Genomic DNA, 5458 nt, shown 5'->3' on the forward strand with positions numbered 1-5458 from the left:
TCAACCCAGCCTGTTGTGTTGACTTTATGCATGGCTCCTATTGTAGTATTTAGGGGTATAATAGGATGCCTAGATCTGTTTTTTCGCCCTGTCGCTTCGTTCATATTTTTTCTGAAAAAATTCCAGAACCAACAAATTAAATTGGTGTGGCCTTATCAACACAGTTCTGCCGACATAGTGTGTACAAAGGCACAGAAAAGTCCAGAGACAAGGTTTTTGTACAGAATCACATCCTACAAATGGTGTTTACATCTAAAATGTCAGCTGGTAGAAATAAAGTAAAGCATTTGCTCCAAAATTAGGCTATACGGAGACCACTGGAAATTCTACAAGTAACGCTGCAAAAAAAAGGTGATGTAACAGTCATAATACACAATCAGGCAACGAAAACTCAAAAGATCCCCCCTCCTCCGTGGAATACTTTGAAAAGCGCTTTCTGGTGATAAGTTTTGTCCTGGATGAATAAAGAAAGAACAAATAAAGAACAAACATGTACACACGCGCGTACGCACGCACACACGCGTGGGCACGCGCACACACATAAATACACCTACGAACACACACACATATATTGCATGCACACAAACACATATACACGTACACTCACGTAGGTTCTCGTTAGATTCCCTGGCAAGCTGATACTGAACACTCGACATAGGTAAAATTAGTACCTTGCTTCGGTTAGGGACGTCTTCTAGGGTAAGACGGAGGCCCCGTGTTTGAGGGGAGTCTCAGCTTGAGCACGTTAAAGGTCCCACCGCAAAAAAGAGTAGGGGTCCTTCCCGGTGTGTGGCACAAACCTCACAGCCAGGCCTTACGTATACGCAATTTGTAGGTACTGTACAAAACTGGTGTGTTACGCCTAAATGCGGTTTACCGATTAGGGAAAACAAACACGCACTGAACATATCTATGTTCCTCACTGCAGGACAAATGTATAAGGTAACTCTAGTCATGGATGTAAACTTAGTGGGCAGCAACAATGACTTCAGAACAAAGTAAAGAAAAAGAAACCTCTTAATAACAAAACAACACCACATGTACGACTAACGTGGTACTTTAACATGACAAAAGTTGTTACTTACCTACCCACTTAGTCCCATGACCCACACTGGGACAAAGAAGCTATTAAGGGGGGGGGGGACCGATACGACTTGTTTCTGACATGAAAAGCTATCACTACCATAGCATGTTCAGGACAAAAGATACAAAAACCGGAAGTTCTGCTGCAGTGCCAAGGTCAGCCAGTAGGAGACCCAAATTTGACCTTGACTTTTGTCTTGCTACAATCTACCAACATACCAAATATCATCACATTACATAAATGCGTTCTGAAGTTATGCTGACCACAAGTATGCAGAATCACACACACACACACAGACCAGAAACAATACCTACATTTTCGTGTAGGTAACAAAACCATTACCACCAGTTGCAGGTTACTAGCGGGATGTAGTCAGCTATATGGCACATTAATAATGATAAAGGACAAAAGGTGTTCTAGTGGAGAATCCAGACAGACGGTTACCAATTATGAATGCCCTGCAGTGGCCTATACCAGAGGAGGAAACACGCCCTTCCAACAATGCATTTCGGTTTCCTGGGCCTATACGAAACAATATGTTCTTCTCAAGAGGTCCCCATTTCACAACGTCAGGATTAACAAACATATCTGCAACGTGCATTTCATAATCACATAATCAATTAAGTCTGATGCCACAATGTAATTTTTAACAAGAGCCTTATAAATATATACATTTTTAGCTCGTTTCTAAGATGATTTTTTGTTGTAATGTATAATTGCTTCTATGTTTCAACTAATTGCTTCTATGTTACGTCACACTCAATTCAGCTAAATCGACTTAGCTGCCTATGTGTGACATCTGTGAACTGTTCGAAGTGTATTTTTAAAGGTTGCGAATAAACCATTCTCTCTCATGTCAACAACTACAAGATTGATATCTTCCCCCTAGCCAAACCATTTCCTACTCAAGATAGTTTTCTGTTTATCATCTTCAAGAAAATTTTACTGTGCCTATATCTCTATCCCATAGGCCACACCAATTTCATTTGTTGGTTAATGGATTTTTCTAGAAAAATAATGGAGCGGGCGGGCGAAAAGAATGAAAATAAAAACAGGCCTAGGCATCCTATTATGGCCCAAAATGGTACGATAGGAGCCATGAAGTCAACACACTAGGCTGGTTCAAAATTTAAACAATGAATTTTTAACTTTTAATGATACCATTGCATTGAAAGGCGGAATTACTGTAACAAGTAGTAAGAAAATGATTGTTTTCAACTGTTCAGGGCAAAATATGAGCATTTTGCTGTTGATTCTGATATCTTTTTTTTTTTGCAAATAAAAAAAATGAAGCGGGCAAATCCGTTAACCAAGAAATGAAATTGGTGTGGCCATAGGCAAAGAAATGGCTTTCAGAAGCTGGACACGTTTAAGACACTCTCAGGACATGGCGAGCTAACAAGTAAACCTCGACTTGTCCATTATTGTTGATCTCTTGCCCTACTCTTCTATATGTGATATTCAACGGCTTTCTTACGTCTCGATACACGAAATTCTATGCCATGACATATATTTCAAACTGTATATCATTTCAGAAATTCTTGGAAAAATGTCTGCACGAAAACGAGGCTACTGCATGTGTATAAGCGATCATGGCAACATGTTTCAGTAGCAATACTTAAAACTTAGGGGATTGTGGAGAAATTATTCTAATCATAGATCCGATTTGGCCTATCGCAAAACAAGCAAGTACATAAGACCTAGTAATCGGTAGTAGGTTTAGGTGTATTTAATGATTAAAGCATGCGCACATACCACACGTATTGTAACATACGCAATGTAAACAAACCTCGCATATTCAGCCGGCAGCAATGCAGTCAATCAAGCTGTTGGTGCGTTGGTGTTGTTGTTGACACAGATGTCTACTATAGTACATGACTATGAAAATTTACGGATTTTAATAACTGACACAGGATTACGCAGATGTGAAATCATGTTTCGGTTTGTGCCTGAGTTGAGTTGTTCTGTTGCCCAGAGAATGTTGGAAAAGTTCAGTTTTTCAAATACGGCAAAATGTCGACCACGATTGTTTCTGATCCAAGTAATACGAATGCCGCCGACGTTACAGTACATGGACATATGTGCCGACGGTAAAAGCAAAATGCGTTTGTGAACAAAAGAAAATCTTTGTTTGAATTTCAGGTTCTTAGTGATAGAATAAAGCGGGTATGTTGATTGCTAACATCGCATGATTTTCTAAGATCATATGTTGGTCACTTGAGCGTTGAAGTAGAAGAAATGACCATACATGCAGCAGATTTTCATCAAACCCACACTCTCTCTTTTTGTTTAGTTTTACAAATGAATCGCGGTGATATCCATTAAAATTATCGAGACGTTGTGGCGTATTAACCTCCTTGGTACGAAAAAGTCTTCACTATAACCTTTAAAAACTAAAATCAATTGGCACACTTAAACGCAATACCGTAAAAGTATTCCTTTCAGCATTAACGTTAAGACAGAACCCGGTAAATATATTTCAGGTTCTCTTGAGATATCTAAAAGCATGCTTACCAGTTGTCATTCGATAGTTTTATTGCAAAGGCGACCCAGTATCTATACTTCACGTTTCCAGGAATACAAAACGTCAATTCTGGTTTTGCTAGCTCGTAGTCAAGAACACAGAATCTACTCACAATGATGTGGTATCAATGTTTCATTTGAAATCTAAATCCCCCTGCTACCAAATGCATTTGTGAGCAGACACCGGATTTGTAGGGCTTTCAATACACCATGCTCTAAGCACTTAATGCTTTCTAACAATCTTTCCTGGTTTCACGGCAGATTATACGAGCACAGTTGTTCCATTTAAAAGGTCAAGCGTTCATCTAAATAAAGACAAAGATATGTGTGAGTGCTGCTTATTTGTGTAAAACAGACTTGAAGAATAGTCCATTTTCCAACGTTGTATGACCAGAAGATAATAGTGGTATACTGCGCTGTTATTGACTGACAAGATATTTAAAAATATAGACTCTCAACCTTATGCAGTCACAATTGTTCATTTTTTATCACAGATAAAGAATAATGCATTGTGACGATTTGGTCAGTAGTTAACATTATCAGTATCATGTATTAAAATGTAGACACACCAGAAGAATCAATGATATATTAGCAAGTGTATCATGATGCAAAAAAAAACGGTTTCCTTCTTCAAACGTAAACAAGACCAGACGTTCTCAGACCCAGCCTGTAAAAACACCGGGTGGCCAGGCGGTATGTGCCGCTGTTAGAGGCACCATGGAGCAGGCGATCCTGACTTTCTCAACAGATCATATCTGCTAAAAGTCATAGCTATAAAATGAAGATGTTCTGAGTACAAAACTAAATCATTATGACGTCCATACTTATTCATATAAGCTATCTCCATAATTATTGATCTTCCTGCCGGAGCATTATGATTTGCATATTAATGACTGGCTGGGAAGACGTTGGGATGCCTTACCTAATGTTTGAGATGTCAGGACGGCCTTTTCACAATAACGTCTTTAGATGGGAGGAAGTGTGCGGAACTCAGGCTTTCACAGACAGACTGTGTTGAATGTATTTAAAGCTCATACAAATGGGCGGAATTTTGCCTCGCCATCATAACGTGCTTAGTAAGTGGGCCAATCATGCCAAAGAAAACTATTGACTAAATATAGGAGGATGTAGGGATGCCAGTGATTTGACGAGATAGTCGCAACCTAATTGATGAGTTCATCCACCTAAAAACACCGATGGGACACACACCAGTTCCTAAAACATAGTCAAAATACTTGTTCTGACCAAAATCTTAACACTCTTCACTCAGTACAAATGCAGAACTGGTCGGTATCAGAACAGCACTTTTCCCTTCTGTGTACGACTGTTGAATAATGACATGTAAATATCTGTGCGGCCTCCATGTATACAGAATATTTTATTTATGAGCAAAACGTTTTAGAATATGATCACAAATTGATTTTAAAATGTCTGGTATTTTAATTTATAATGACTGATTGTACCCGCGTTCCGTCTATTATGTTGTCAATATGAGTCTAAGATGACATTGAATTGTTAAAAAATCACAATTCAGCCTATGTAAGGCTGTCAGTGTTTTTATTCTCAATAAACCATTTCAGTTTCCGGAAGATTAGGAAATTAAACTTGATAATATGTATTATTATTATTATTAGTATCATTATTCAATGAAAAAAGGCGTTCGACACAAAAACACAGTTTTGGTGTTAGGAACATTTAATCTTGAAATCGTCCGTTTAGTTCTTGATTTCTGCCGCCAATTAATTCAATTTCAAACATGTTGCCGATGACGTCACAGTGAGCATGGCAGCCAGTTCAGACCCAGGCACCGCGGCTCGTAAATTACGTTATTTTGAGAAGCAAATAAAACAT

The 5458-nt window shown here is 38.7% G+C and overlaps 1 protein-coding gene across 2 annotated transcripts in view; it reads right to left on the reverse strand.

Annotated features, from left to right (window-relative positions):
* LOC109462780 (AMP deaminase 2-like) overlaps positions 1-4630 on the reverse strand; it is a 38851-nt gene extending 34221 nt beyond the window's left edge. For both annotated transcript variants that reach the window (XM_019759375.1, XM_019759374.1), the window contains exon 1: positions 4530-4630. The gene's annotated coding sequence lies outside the window, so the exon portion shown is untranslated. The remainder of the gene's footprint in view (positions 1-4529) is intronic.
* Between the last annotated feature and the right edge of the window lie 828 nt (positions 4631-5458).

This window comes from Branchiostoma belcheri, unplaced genomic scaffold, assembly GCF_001625305.1.
Source record: "Branchiostoma belcheri isolate BF01 breed outbred unplaced genomic scaffold, Haploidv18h27 scaffold12, whole genome shotgun sequence".
NCBI classification, from domain to species: domain Eukaryota; kingdom Metazoa; phylum Chordata; class Leptocardii; order Amphioxiformes; family Branchiostomatidae; genus Branchiostoma; species Branchiostoma belcheri.